The sequence below is a fragment of the Lemur catta genome, chromosome 2 (genome assembly GCF_020740605.2).
Source record: "Lemur catta isolate mLemCat1 chromosome 2, mLemCat1.pri, whole genome shotgun sequence".
Taxonomy (NCBI): Eukaryota; Metazoa; Chordata; class Mammalia; order Primates; family Lemuridae; genus Lemur; species Lemur catta.
This window is the reverse complement of record NC_059129.1, coordinates 41,031,407-41,046,875: the sequence shown is the minus strand read 5'-3', so window position 1 is coordinate 41,046,875 and position 15,469 is coordinate 41,031,407. Positions and strand designations below refer to the sequence as shown.

General features: G+C 38.7%; 1 long non-coding RNA gene across 1 annotated transcript; it reads left to right on the top strand.

The window, feature by feature from the left end:
- The first annotated feature begins 9,228 nt into the window (after window positions 1-9,228).
- On the top strand, window positions 9,229-15,100 carry LOC123631682. Its single transcript, XR_006733211.1, has 2 exons — window positions 9,229-9,314; window positions 14,770-15,100. It is a non-coding gene; the product is annotated as an uncharacterized LOC123631682 (long non-coding RNA).
- The last annotated feature ends 369 nt before the right edge of the window (window positions 15,101-15,469 follow it).

Below are 15,469 nucleotides of genomic sequence, written 5' to 3'. Positions count from 1 at the left end.
TGACTGACAATTCAGAATAATCACCTTAAAGAAGTTTAGGGAACTACATGAAAATAGAGATATAAAATTAAAATATGGAAAACAATTTATGAACAAAATTAGAAGTTTGACAAGTAAATAGAAACAATGAAAAATAGAAACCCTAGGCAAGGTGTGGTGGCTCATGCCTGTAATCCTAGCACTCTGGGAGGCTGAGGTGGGTGGATCGTTTGAGCTCAGGAGTTTGAGACCAGCCTGAGCAAGAGTGAGACCCCGTCTGTACTAAAAATAGAAAGAAATTATATGGACAACTAAAATATATATAGAGAGAAATTAGCCGGGCATGGTGGCACAAGCCTGTAGTCCCAGCTATTTGGGAGGCTGAGGCAGGAGGATTGCTTGAGCCCAGAAGTTTGAGGTTGCTGTGAACTAGGCTGATGCCACGGCACTCTAGCCAGGGTGACAGAGCAGGACTCTGCCTCAAAAAAAAAAAAAAAAAAAAAGAAAGAAATCCTAGAGATAAAGAATACAATAATTGAACTGAAAAGTTCAACAGAAAGCTCAACAGCAGATTTGATCAAGCAGAAGAAAGAATCAGTAAGCTCAAAGACAGAACATATAAAATTATTCAATCAGAGGAGCAAAAAGAAAAGAGGATGGTAAAAAATGACTAAGACCTACTGGAATTGTAGGATACCATCAAATGAAGTAACCTTCACAAATTAGGAGATAATGATCGAGAAGAGGGGAAAAAGGGCTCCTCTCTCTCCTCCCTAAACAAGATATCATATTTATGGAAATAGTGGCTGAAATTTTCCCAAATCTGGAAAAAGACAATATCTAAGTACAGGAATCTCAGAGGTTATTAATCCAGTTCATCCCAAAGAGGAGTTAACCAAGACATACATGTGTAATAATCTAATTATCGAAAATTAAAGACAAAGTTGTTCCATACTTCTGGAGGCTTTCACAAAAAAAAAATATAAAGACAAAAAATACTGAAAGCAGCAAGAGACAAGAAACATTACATTCAAGAAAGCCCCAGTATGGCTTTCAGTGGATTTCTCAACAGAAACCCTGCAAGCTAGGAAAGAGTGATACAATATATTCAAAGTGCTGAAGGAAAAAACTGCCACCCCAAAATACTTTACCCAGAAAGCCTGTCTTTGGGCCTGGTGGCTCATGCCTGTAATCCTAGCACTCTGGGAGGCTGAGGCGGGTGGATCATTTGAGCTCAGGAGTTTGAGACCAGCCTGGGCAAGAGTGAGACCCCATCTCTACTAAAAATAGAAATTATCTGGACAATTAAAAATATATAGAAAAAATTAGCCAGGCATGGTGGCGCATGCCTGTAGTTCCAGCTATTTGGGAGGCAGAGACAGAGGATTGCTTGAGCTCAGGAGTTTGAGGTTGCTGTGAGCTAACCTGACTCCACGGCACTCTAGCCCAGGCCATAGAGCAAGACTCTGTCTCAAAAAAAAAAAAAAAAAAAAAGAAAAGAAAAGAAAAGAAAAAGAAAATGAGACAGAAATAAACATTTTTCCTGACAAACAAAACCTAAGGGTTGTACCACTAAGCCTGCTTTACAGGAATTGCTAGAGGGAATTCTTTAAGCTGAAATGAAAGGCTTCTAATTAATAATAACAAATATATAATAAAAAACAGTGATATAAGTAATACATAGCCATACTCAGAATTCTCTAATATTGTAAGGGTTGTAAGTAAAGTAACTTATCCTTACAAGGAATGTTAAAACACAAAACTATTTAAAACTAGGTACAATAAATTCTTAGGAAATACACATTACAAAAACAAGTGTAAATTTTGACATGAAAATGATAAAAGGTAGGGGGAGGGTGTGAAGATGTAGAGTTTTTGTATGTGATTAAAGGCAAGTTATCAGCTTAAAGTGGACTGTTATAAGGGTAAGTTTTTTTTTTATGTAAGCCTCATGATAACCACAAAGCAAAAAAATAGTTGCACAAAATATAAAAAGAAGGGATTCAAAGCATACCACCACAGAAATTGTCAAACCACAAAGGAAGACATGAAGAAAGAGAGAAAGCAACAGGGACCTCCAAAACAAGCAGAAAATAAATTACAAAATGGTAGTAGCAAGTCTTTACTTATTACTTGAATGTAAATTGGTTAAATGTTATGATAAAAAGATAGAATGTGGCTGAATGGACAAAGATACAAGATCCAACCATATCCTGCCTACAAGACACTCACTTTAGTATTAAGAACACACAAAGAGTAAAAAAGAATAGATGAAAAAAGATATTCTACACAAATGGAAACTGAAAGAGAATGGGTAGCTATACTTACACAAAATATACTTTAAGCCAAAAGCTATAAAAAGAGATAAAGAAGGTCATTACATACTGATATAGGGATTAATTCAACAAGAAGACATAACTGTAAATAGTAATATATATACACTTAACATTGGAGTACCTAAATACATAGAGCAAATACTAAATGATATGAAGAAAGATAAACTGCAGTACTGAATAGTAGGGGACCTCAATACTCCATGTTCAGCAAGGGACAGATCATCTAGACAGACAATCAATAAAGAGCCATTGGGCTGGAATTACACTTTAGACCAAGTGGACCTAACAGACATATACAGATCATTCCAGCCAACAGCAACAGAATATACATTCTCAAGTACACACAGAACATTTTCCAAGATAGATCCTATGTTAGGCCACAAAACAAGTCTTAACAAAACTTAAGAGGATTAAAATCATATCAAGTATCCTTTTGAATCACAATGGCATGAAACTAGAAATCAATAAAAGGAGAAATCTTGGAAAATACACAATATTCGGAAATTAAACAACATGGTCCTAAACAACCAATGAGTCACAGAAGAAATCAAAAAGAAAGTTAAAAGATTATCTTGAGACAAGCAAAAATGGAAACACAACATTCCAGAACTTATGGGATACAGTGAAAGTAGTCCTAAGAGAGAAATTTATAGCAATAAATGACTGCATCAAAAAAGATGATCATAAATAATCTAAAAATAAAAATAATAATCTCAAGAAACTATAAAAAGAAGAACAAAGTAAGGCCAAAGTTAGCAGAAGGAAGGAAGTAACAAAGATCAGAGCAGAAATAAATGAAATAGAAACTATAAAACGCATAGGAAAAAAACCAATAAAATTAAGAGTTGGTTTTTTGAAAAGACAAGCAAAATCCACGAACCCTTAGGTAGACTAATTAGGAAAAAAAGAGACTACCTACTCTAATAAATAAGATCAGAAATGAAAGATGAAACATTACCATTGAACCACCAAAATAGAATCATAAGAAACTATGAATAATTATATGCCAACAATTGGATCACCTAGAAGAAACAAATAAATTCCTAGGCACATAATACCTACCAAGCAGGTGAGTCATGGAGAAATAGAAAATCTGAACAGACCAATAACAAGTAAGGAGATTGAATCCATAATAAAAAGTCTACCGCAAAAGAAAAGCCCATGGCTTCACTGATCAATTTTATTAAGCATTTAAAGAAGAACTAATACCAATTCTTCTCAAACTCTTCCAAAAATCAAAGTAAAGGGAATAATTTTAAATTCATTTTGCAAGGCTAGCATTACCCTGATACCAAAGCCAGACAAGAACTCTACAAAAAAAGAACATAGGTCCATATCCCCAATGAACATAGATGCAAAAACCCTCAATAAAATATTAGCAAACCAAATTCAAGAGCATGTTAAAAGAATCATTCATCATGGTTGACTTTGATTTATCCGTAAGATGCAAGCATGGTTTAACATAGGCAAATCAATGTGATACATTACACTAACTAATGAAGGGTAAATATCATACGATCATCTCAATATATGCACAAAAAACATTTGAGAAAATTCAACGTGTTTTCATTATAAAAACACTCAAGAGTTCCATGGCTCACACCTGTAATCCTAGCACTCTGGGAGGCTGAGGTGGGAGGATTGAGACCAGCCTGAGCAAGAGCAAGACCCTGTCTCTACTAAAAATAGAAAGAATAGCTGGACAACTAAAAATATACGGAAAAAATTAGCTGGGCATGGTGGCACATGCCCATAGTCTCAGCTGCTTGGGAGTCCAAGGCAGGAGGATTGCTTGAGCCCAGGAGTTTGAGGTTGCTGTGAGCTAGGCTGATGCCACGGCACTCTAACCTGGGCAACAGAGTGAGACTCTGTCTCAAAAAACAAAAACAAACAAAACGAGATTAGGTATAGAGGGAATGTACCTCTAGACAATAAAGGCCATATATGACAAACTTGTAGCTAACATCATTCTGAATGGTGAAAAGATGAAAGCTTTTCCTCCAAGATGAGAGATAAGGTGAGGATTCACACTTTTACCACTTTTTTCAACATAGTACTGGAAGACCTGGCCAGAACAATCAGGCAAGAGAAAAAAAGAAAAGGCGTCATAATAGGAAAGAAAGAACTGAAATTGTTTCTATTTGCCGATGACATGATCCACCAAGAAAACCTATGAAAACTGATAAACAAATTCAGTAAAGTTACAAGATATAAAATTAACATACAAAAATCAGTAGTGTTTCTATATACTAAAACTGAACTATCTGAAAAGGAAATTAAGAAAAGAATCCCATTTACAAGAGCAAAAAATTTTAAGTACTTAGATATAAATTTAACAAAGGAGGTAAAAGAGCTGTATACTGAAAACTAGAAAACTTAAAAAAATTACAGAAAACACAGAGAAATGGAAAGATAGCACATGTTCATGGATTCTAAAAATTAATATTGTGAAAATGTCCATGCTACCCAAAGCAATCTACCAATTCAGTGCAATCCTGACCAAAATTCCAATGTCATTTTTCATAGAAATGGAAAAAACAATCCTGAATTTTGTGTGCAACCACAAAAGATCCTGAACAGCCAAAGCAATCTTGAGGAAAAAGAACAAAGGTGAATCACACTTCCTGATTTCAAAACATAAAGCAATTGTAACCAAACAGCATGTTAGTGTCATAAAAACAGACACATCGATCAATGGAACAGGATTGAAAACCCAGAAATAAACCCAGACATTTATGATCAACTGATTTTTGACAAACTTGTCAAGAACACATAATGGGGAAAGGGCAGTCTCTTCAATAAACAATGTTTGGAAAACTGGACATTCATATGCAAAATGAAATTAGGCATGTATATATAAACTCAAAATGGATTAAAGGCTTAAGTATAAGACTTGAAACTGTAAAAGTATTAGAAAAAAACATAGGGGAAAAGCTCTGTGACATTAGACTGAGCAACAATGTTTTTCAATATGACCCTGAAAGCACAGGCAACAAAAGCAACAATAGAAAAATGGGATGACATCAAACTAAAAAGCTTTTTTGCAGGAAAGGAAAAAATTCACAAAATGAAGAGATAACTGACAGTATGGGAGAAAATATATGCAAACCATACATCTGATAAGGGGTTAACAACAAAAATATATAAGGAACTCAATACCAAGAAAACAAATAACCTGATTAAAAAATGGGCAAAAGACCTGTACAGACATTTCTCAAAAGAAGACATACAAATGGTCAATAGATACCTGAAAAAATGCTCAGCCTCACTAATAATTAGGGAAATGCAAATTAAAACCACAGTGAGATATCACCTCACACCTTGGGTTTTTATAAAAATGATGGTAGATAAGTGTTAGAAAGGATGCAAAGAAAAGGAAACTCTTACACATTGCTGGTGGACATGTAAATTAGTACAGCCATTATGGAAAACAGTATAGCGATTTCTCAGAAAACTAAAAATAGACCTAATATACAACCCAGTAATCCCACTTCTGGGTACATACTCAAAGGAACTGAAATCAATATGTCAAAGGTATATCTGCACTCCCATAGTTGTTGCAGCATTGTCACAATAACTAAGATATGGAGACAACCTAAGTGCTCATTGACATATGGATGAATAAATAAAATGTGGTATGTATACACAGTGGGATAATGTTCAGCCTCAAAAAGGGGAGAAATCCTATCATTTGTGACACTGTGGATGAATCTGGAGAACATTATGCTATGTGAAATAAGCCAGGCACAGAAAGACAAATGCCACATGATCTCACTTATATGTGGAATATATTATAATAAAGTTGAACTCAGAGAAGTAGAGGTAGAAAGATGGTTACCAGAGGCTGGGGGAGGAGGGGTTGGGTGGAGGGAATAAGTAGTTGTTGATCAAGGGTACAAAGTTTCAGATAGGAGGAATAAGTTTTAAAATCTATTGCACAGCAGGGTGGACATAATCAATAATAATGTATTATATATTTCAAAATAACAGTAAATTTCACCATAAAAATGATGGATATATTAATTAGCTTGATTTAATTGTGCCATATTATATGCACATATCAAAACACCACATTGTACTCCATAAATGTGCATAATTATTGTCAATGAAAAATAATATAAAAATATAGAAGTATTGTGGGAAAAAAAAGAATAAGAAAAATAGTTGTTTGCATCTTCATTTAATCTTTTTCTAATGCTCTTACTTTATGTAGATTTGAGTTTCTGACCTATATAATTTCTCTAGTCCCTGAAGAATTTCTTTTGACATTTCTTGCAAGGCAAGTCTACTGTCAACAAAGTTCCTCAATTTTTGTTTATCTGAGAAAATCTATTTCTCCTTCAATTTTGAAGGATAATTTAACAGAATATAGAATTCTAGGTTGGTGGGTTTTTTTTTTTTCCCTTTCAACACTTAAATATTTCACTCCTTTCTCTTATTGCCTGCATGGTTTTTGAGAAGTCAGATTTAATTCTTCTGTTTGGTCCTCTTTATATAAGTAAAGTGTTTTCCCCCCTCTGGATTCTTTCAATATTTTTCCTTTTTCTTTTTTCTCCCCCTTTATCTTTGGTTTTCTACAGTTTGAATATGACATGCCTAGATATAGATTTTTTTTTTTTTTTGGAATTGTTAGAGTCTGAGTTTCATGCTGAAAAATCATTAATCTGCCATTCTGCTTCTGTAAAACCTGCTTGCTCCTGCTTGCTACCTCCAACACAGAAATTCCTAAGTGACTACAACACCCATGTTCTGCGTAAAATGATTACAGCTCCCACTTTTTGCATGAAGCTATTACAACACTCATGTTTTGAGTGAACAAGATATGGCCCAGAGCCCAAACTGCCCAGATCCTGTTACACCAAAGAAAAGAAAATGATGTAATGTTTACTCAAGGCTTTTTGTACACGTGCTTGCTCTATCTTAGTAATTTTCCACCCACAAACTTACAATATAAAAACTTTCTGTTTCAAAGGCTCACTGCTGCTCTCTGTGCCGCCTTTGGGTGGTGCAGAGGGTAGTCACTGGCCAGCTAATAAAGACTCCTGATTTGGCTCAATTTGGTCTTTAGGTGGTCATTTCTCGTGTCTCAGACCATAACAGAATTTGTCCTGCTTGGTGTTTTCTAGGCTTTCTGGCTCTGTGGTTTGGTGTCTGTCATTAATTTGGGGACATTCTCAGTCATTATTTCTGTTTTTTTTTTTTGGAGACAGAGTCTCACTCTGTTGCCAGGGCTAGAGTGCTGTGGCGTCAGCCTAGCTCACAGCAACCTCAAACTCCTGGGCTCAAGCAGTCCTCCTGCCTCAGCCTCCTGGATAGCTGGGACTACAAGCAAGCACCACCATGCCCACCTAATTTTTTCTATTTTCAGTAGAGATGGGGTCTCACTCTTGCTCAGGCTGTTCTCAAACTCCTGACCTCAAGTGATCCTCCCGTCTCAGCCTCCCAGAGTACTAGGATTACAGGTGTGAGCCACCTCACTGGCCATTGTTTCTTCAAACAATGTTTCTTCTGTCTCATTTTCTTTCTGGTGTTGCCATTATACCCATATTATACCTTTTGTAGTTGTCCCACAGTTCTTGGTATTCTGTTCCGTTTTTTTTTTTTCAGCCTTTTTTTTCCCTTTGATTTTTGGTTTTGGAAGTTTCTATTCCCACATTCACGGGCTCAGAGATTCTTTCCTCAGCTGTGTTCAGTCTACTAATGGCCTCATCAAAGGCATTCCTCATTTCTGTTATTAATACAGTTTTTATCTCTACCATTTCTCTCTTATTTTCTCTCTCAGAATTTCCATCTCTCTGCTCACATTTCCATCTGTTTTTGTATGCTGTCTATATTTTCCACTGGACTCCTCAGCATATTAATCATAGTTGTTTCATATTTCGTCTGATAACTCCAACATCCCTGTCATATGGGTCTGGTTCTGATGCTTACTCTATCTCTTCAAACTGTATTTATTTATTTTTGCCTTTTAGTATGCCTTGTAATTTTTTGTTGAAAGGCAGACATTGGACATGATGTACTGGATAAAAAGAACTCTGGCAAATAGGCCTTTAGTAATGTGGTTGTAAGATGTGGGGAGGGGGAAGGTTCTACAGTCCCATGATTAGTCTCAGTAAACCTGTGTCCCTGGGCTGTGACTTTCACAAGTACCTCTCAATTTTTTCTTTCTTTTTGTTTTTCACCCCATCTTAAGACTTCCAATTTTGTTCTTTTGTTTTCAAAGTTGTTTACCTCTCCCTACAAATTTTTAAATCAACATGTCAATTAAAAAATAAACCTATAAGGATTTTGTTTGGATTGCATTAAATCTAATTAATCAATTTGGGGAGGGCTTTCATCTTAACAATATTGAGTTTTCTAATCCATATGCATGGTATATCTCTCCATTTTTTATGTCTTCTGTTATTTCCCTTTATGATAGTTTGTAGTTTTGAGAGTAAAACACATCCATCTTTTAAATTAAATTTATTTAAGTATTATTTGTTACTTTTAGGTAAATTTATTTTTTGGAATCATTCTACATGTACAGGAAGTTGCAAAGATAGTACAGGAAGTTCTCATTTACCCTTCACCCGGTTTTCTCTAATGTTAGTGCCTTACACGACACTGCATGTTCGTTATAACTTAACTAAGACATTACCGTTATAACTGACTAAACTACAGAATTTATTTGTATTTCACCAGTTCTTTCACTAATACATTTTTCTGTTCCAGGATCCAATCCGGGATACCAGATTGCATTTAGGTGCATAATTTTGATATGATTATAAACGGAAGTTAAAAAATGACCACTTTCTCCTTTTTTAGCGCCCTCTGCTCGCCGTGCCGCCTGCTGCTCCGCCGCCGCCGCCGCCGCCCCCGCCTGAGTCACTCACTGCGCAGCTGCGGCCGCCTGGGTCACTCACTGCGCAGCCGCGGCCGCCTGGGTCACTCACTGCGCAGCCGCGGCCGCCTGAGTCACTGCGCAGCTGCGGCCGCTGGGCTCCGGGACAGGCGCCGGTGAGGGACGGGCTGCGGAGGGGAAGGGGGCACGAGGCGTTGGTCGGGAGGGGCAGGGGACCCTGAGGCGGGGCCGCTGCTCACACGGGGCCTCCTGGGTCGTCCCGTGGGGCCGGCGGAGTCCCGATCTCACGGCCTGCGAGGCGCCGTGGGGCGGCCAGCGCTTTGTCCCACACGGCTGAGGCGCCGGGCGGCGACCGTCTTCTCCGCGACGGGACGGAGCGAGACCGAGGCTACGCCCCGGTGCTCGGAGAGTCGGGGGCCGCTTATTGAGGGGCCGGGAGTGGGGCCAGGCCCAAGTGTGGAGCCCGCCACCTCCTCCACGGCCCTGCTTTCCCCTCAAAAACAAGCCCCGGGGGAGGCCGCTGGGGGTGGACAGAACGGCGGAGGCTGCAGTTCCCGGGGACGGACGGGCTGTGAGGGACGGGGCCCCTGGGGGGGGGATGTGGAGCCCCCGGGCGGTGGCCACGCTGGGAGGGGGCCCACCTCCCCACCCCACCCCGTTCCCTGGACACGTGGTAGCGGCTGCGTGGCCACTGCCTGGGCCTGACTGGAGACCCCTCCCTCCCTCCTTCCTGTCCTCCCTCGCTCCCTCCCTCCCTTCCTTCCGTCCTGCCTTTGCTGGGGTGTGGAAGGAATAGTGAGCTAATAAGCCCGACCCCTGGGTTTCAAACTTTCCTGCTTCTCTTTGGTTTTAATCTTTTTACTGGTACCAGAGGGCAGTGTGAGTGCTAGCTGGTGGATGATGGGGAAGGGCTTCCACGACTAGGATTTTAAAGAATTAATGCGTGTAAAGTGCTATGTGTTAGCTGTTACTAACTAAAAATTGTTTTATGTTTCCCAAATACAGCTAGAACTTAGATGGATTTCTTGACTAGTGGTTTTTAGGGAGGATGGATCCTAATCGATCTAAACCTCTGAACGGTTTTAAGATGAAAATAAAGATTTTGGCCTGTAAAAAAAATTATCATTTTCTAATTGTTGCTATTATATAGAAATACAGTTAATTTTTGGCGTATTAATCGAGTATCCTGTGGCATTGCTAAATTGATTCTTTAATTCTAATAACTTTTGGGAGTTCCTTAGGATTTTTTATATATGTTTTGTGCTTCCTGCAAATAAGGACAGTTTTACTTCCTCCTTTTCTGTTTATAGGTTTTATTTTCTGGCCTTTTGTGCTGGTTAGGACGTCCAGTACAAGGTTAAGTGAAAATGGCTATAACAGACATCTCTGCTTTATTGCTGATCCTGGGAAGAAAGTGTTGAGCCTTTCATCATTAATATGCTAGCTTTAGGCTTTTAATTAATGTCCTTAACCGTGTTGAGAAAGTTCCTCTCTATTCCTAGTCTGTATCGTGAAATGATGTTAAATTTTGACAAATGCTTTTTCTGCATACCTTGTAATGAACATATGGCTTTTGTCCTTCTTACCATTAATTTGACAGATTGAAGTGTTTTGTTTTGCAAATGTTCAATCAACCTTGATTTCCTATGATACAATAAAACCCAATGTGGAGAAATGTATGTTCCTTTTCATGTATATTTTGGATTTGATTTCCTAACATTTTGTGTAGACTTTTGTGTCTGTATTTATGAGAAATATTCGTCTGTTGCTCTCTTTCTTGTGATGTCTGTCCTTACCTGATTTTGGAATCAAGGTAATGGTTCTCAGGGGTGTGTCTTTCTCATTGTTTCTGTTCCTTTCAGCTGTAGTTCTGAACCCAGCACATACTCATGTCCCTCTGCCAGGATTAGAGATATTTTTAATCTTCACTATTCCTCATCTCTATACCAAGGTACAGCGGCTGCCTCACAAACACAACAGGCCCACACGCAGTCTCATGGGGAATGCAGACACCTGTGTCTTCATAGCTCTTTCAAGGTTTTTATTAACTGCTACCTCCGACCAGCAGTTTCTAACTTGTTATGTTTATGGGGCTGTAAAAAATATGGAGCTTATAATTTTCCTTTACCACAGAAACTAAAACAGGTAATATTTTATCATTCAATACATTAAGCAGTTAAAAGGAGCTAAATCAATATGCATCAACATGAATAGCTCTAACAAGTATACCACTGAGTGAAAAAAGCAAGTCATAGATTATGTGTGTATTTTGGAATATGTGAGCAGTGAAATCTAGAGAAGGAAGTTATACAATGAAGGAAGGTACAAGACCTTGAGCTGGAAAAGAAAAAAAATCACCTCATTTAATGCCACATAGAAAAGAATCAAAGGTCGTATCTATTTATGGAAAATTAATAGAAGACCAGAACAGAGATAAATTTTAAATGCAGTTGAATAAGTTGAGCCAAAATAAGAATACTCCCTCCCTATACACTTAGGAACAGGATGAGTTTATGAAGTGAATGCTGCTTTCCTTCTCTTTTCACGTAGATTAGGAGATGAGAAATGACGAGGGAGATGGAAGGTGAAGAAAGCAAGCACTGTAACACCCATCCAGTGAAGTGCTGTTACAGTGCCTTGCCTTTGCTTCAGCAGAGCATTTGAATAAAGTCACGGCCCCTTACAGACTGCCACCCTCCTTTCAGCCAATTGCACATTCCCACTATTTTGGCAAAACTGAGAACAGGCCGGGCGCCTGTAATCCTAGCACTCTGGAAGGCCAAGGTGGGAGGATCTCTTGAGGTCAGGAGTTCAAGACCAGCCTGAGCAAGAGTGAGACCCCGTCTCTACTAAAAAATAGAAAAATTAGCTGGACGTTGTGGCACGCTCCCTTAGCCCCAGCTACTTGGGAGGCTGAGGCAGGAGGATCGCTTGAGCCCAGGAGTTTGAGGTTGCTGTGAGCTAGGCTGACGCCACGGCACTCTAGCCCGGGCAACAGAGCAAGACTGTGTCTCAAAAAAAAAAAAACAAAACTACCGAGAACAGTGGTCCTTCTTCCAGAAATTGGATCATCCCCCTTGCATTGTGGGAGAGGAAGCTGCACAGAGGTCCTGGATTGCTGTTGTTTCTTTAATTGTGCTCCAAATTTGACTTCACTGTTATGAGTTCTTTAAAAATCAAGTCAAGTAATTTCAAATTATTTATAAATTTATTTCAAATACCAAAGAAAAATATAATATTGTGTATTTAACCTAAATATTTACATTCAAGTACATTGTTAGCCTGTTTTACTTTAAGGAAGTTTCTTTCTATTCCTAGTTTGTAATATATCTTTTTTGTTAATGAAGGTATGCTGAATCTTATCAAATGTTTTTTTCCATATCTATTGAATTGATTGTGTTTTTCTCCTAACATCTTTTAATTAATTACATTAATTGGTATTCAAATGTTACATCTTGGGGTAATAGCTATGTGTTTTTATCCTTATTGCAAGATTCGTTGTGCTAGCATTTTTCTAGGAATTTGTTCATGAGGGAAATTTTCCAGTCTTTTCCTCTTATACTGTGCTTGACACATTTTGTTATAAAATGAGCTAGAGAACACTGTCTGTTTTTTCTCTAGTTCCTGGAGGAATTTGTGAAAGGTTGGAATAATTTCTTCCCTGTTTTATAAAACTTTCCCAAGAAATCTTCTGGGTCCAGGGATTTGGGAGTAGGTGGGAGGAGTAAGGTTTCTACTGATACACTGTCTTTTGTGGTTAAAGAACAACAGAGAAATCAAAATGTCACATTGGGCAGAGATTTGAAAGGTATATTTCATTGCTCAATTTGCCTGGAAGTTGAGCAATGACTGGTATGATAAGATTCTATAGAAATTCACAGGTGGTGACCAGATATTTGGCTGATGTCCACATGTATGGAAGATAAAAACTGGAGGACTAGTCACAGGACCTTTGGAGGTGTTTGTAGGCACTGAATTCTTGGGATGGGCTCAGAATGTGGAAATATGTGTATTCCAAGGAAGTGTTCAACAAAACACCCAAACTGAAGACGAGGCTCAATAGGTGGTCTAGATGACCTTCTGTAGTTGTTAGTCCTTCTTTTTCTCAGCCATCGCAATTTTGGATGGAAAAAAAAGCCATGGTGGCATAGAGACTATGTATGGATTTTCCTTCAGTGAAGGTGGCCCTGCTTGGACCATAGCTGACTACTCAGTTTGCCAGCAATTATGAATCCTAAACCAAACTATGTTATCATATCCAAATGTGGACTAGTACCCCCTAGTGGAAGATTGGTTATATTGGATCCCTTCCACCATGGAATGAGTGTTTATCCACACTGGAATGTATCATTCATTCTGGATTTCCATTGCCTATTCACCTTGCTTCATCTCTGGATTTACTGTTGCTGAATCAAAAAATAAATGATACTGATGGAAATCAGTGTTTTTACCTTTTAGCCTATCATCCAGAAACAGTTGATCTTGGAATAAGCAAAGAAATCAGGACTGTGTAGTGAAAAGGGAAACCTATTGAGTCTCAGCAACTGCAAAATTGAAAAATACCATTATCAATTCATATTTTCATCTCTGCTGTGCCCCTAAAGAAATAAGTTCATCTGTTTTCTTAAAACTGATTTCCTCCTTTCTTCTTTATCTTTTCTACTATTTTATTTAGAGTATGTTGATAGGGGTTAACTTTATGTCATGTAGACTGTCTTACCTCATGTTGCTATTATAGCAGAATACCTGAGACTGGGTAATCTATAAAGAAAAGGCTTATTTGACTCACAGTTCTGGTGGCTGGTGGCTGGAAAATCTAGAATGGGCACCTGCACCTGGTGTGGGCCTCAGGCTGCTTTAACCCATGGTGGAATGGTGAAGGGAGCCAGGACGCACACACAGGGATCACAGGGAGAGAGGAGAAGCAAGGAGGGAGGTGCCAGCCTCCTTTTAACAGCCATCTCTGGGAGGAACTTACAGCTATGTCTCACCCTTGAGAGAGGGCAGGAATCTGTTCATGAGGGATCTGCTCCTGTGATCTAAACACCTCCCACCATGCCCACCTCCAACATTGTCACACTGGGGATCAAATTGCAACATGAGGTTTGGAGGAGACAAACATCCAAACCATAGCGTATACTATATATAATATATGTGCCAATACATAATAAATTCAAGAATTTCAGTGTGAAACCATAATAGAACTACTAAAATAGACTTTGTATCCAAAGATCCTGACCTTTGAGTTAGATCAATAACTGATGAAACTTTGTTCTTTCCATTAGGGAGAAGGAGAACATGTTTGGGGTTGTATACAAGATGCTAGGTGGAAGAATTTTTCCTTTTGTTTGTTGGATGTTTACCTATGGGAAGAAGGGTAGATGTTGATGTTTGGCAGACAAAGAAGCAGAGTATAATTTAACTTTCATCATTCCTTTTAGTCAATGAGCATCTGCTCCCATGACTTGGGACTATTTCACTAGGTGAGTTAGGACCACCATTTATTACAGAGGCTGAAAATACACTGTCCCAATCTCCCTTGTTGCCAGGCACGTGCAGGCACCCTATACTCTGGCAATCAGATGCACTTACACTAGATTTTGATTCCAGAGATAATTACATGAAGAACTCGGGCCCGTGAATAATCTAACAAGTCTGACAACAACAGCAAGGGCAACGTCCAGTTTCCAAAGACAGCAGGAGTTCTGGCAGCAGTGGTCAGTGTCCGACACCAATGTGTTCTCAAGCGGCTGAGGCAGCTGTCTTCATGGGATCATCTCTGTGACATGACTGTGAACACCGTTCCCGGTATCTGGTTAACAAGCTAGCTCCTGGCCCACCAATTCTGTGATTTCTCCCTTATCATTTTTATATGTGCTAAAATTGAAATATCCATAAAAGCTGCAATTTAGTTTGACAATAAAGCACAAGATTTAGAATAGTCTTGAGATTTGAAAGCTATGGAAAGGATTCATTCTGGCTTTTTTTAAATAGAGGGCCCATTTTTCCAAAGCATTATGCACAATTTTAATTAGAATATAAAGCAGAGTGATATTTCTTGTCATGAAATGGTTTCAACAACTCTAAAAATTTACCTGCTACAATGAGTTTGATACAAAATATATGTGTGTAGAAATCTTAAGCCCAGGAGTGCAAGGCTGCAGTGAACTATGACTGTGCCACTGCACTCTGGCCTGAGCAACAGAGCAAGACTCTGTCTCAAAAAAAAAAAAAAAAAGCCTGGGGGTGGTGGCTCATGCTTGTAATCCTAGCACTTTGGGAGAGGCTAAGATGGGAGAATTGCTTGAGA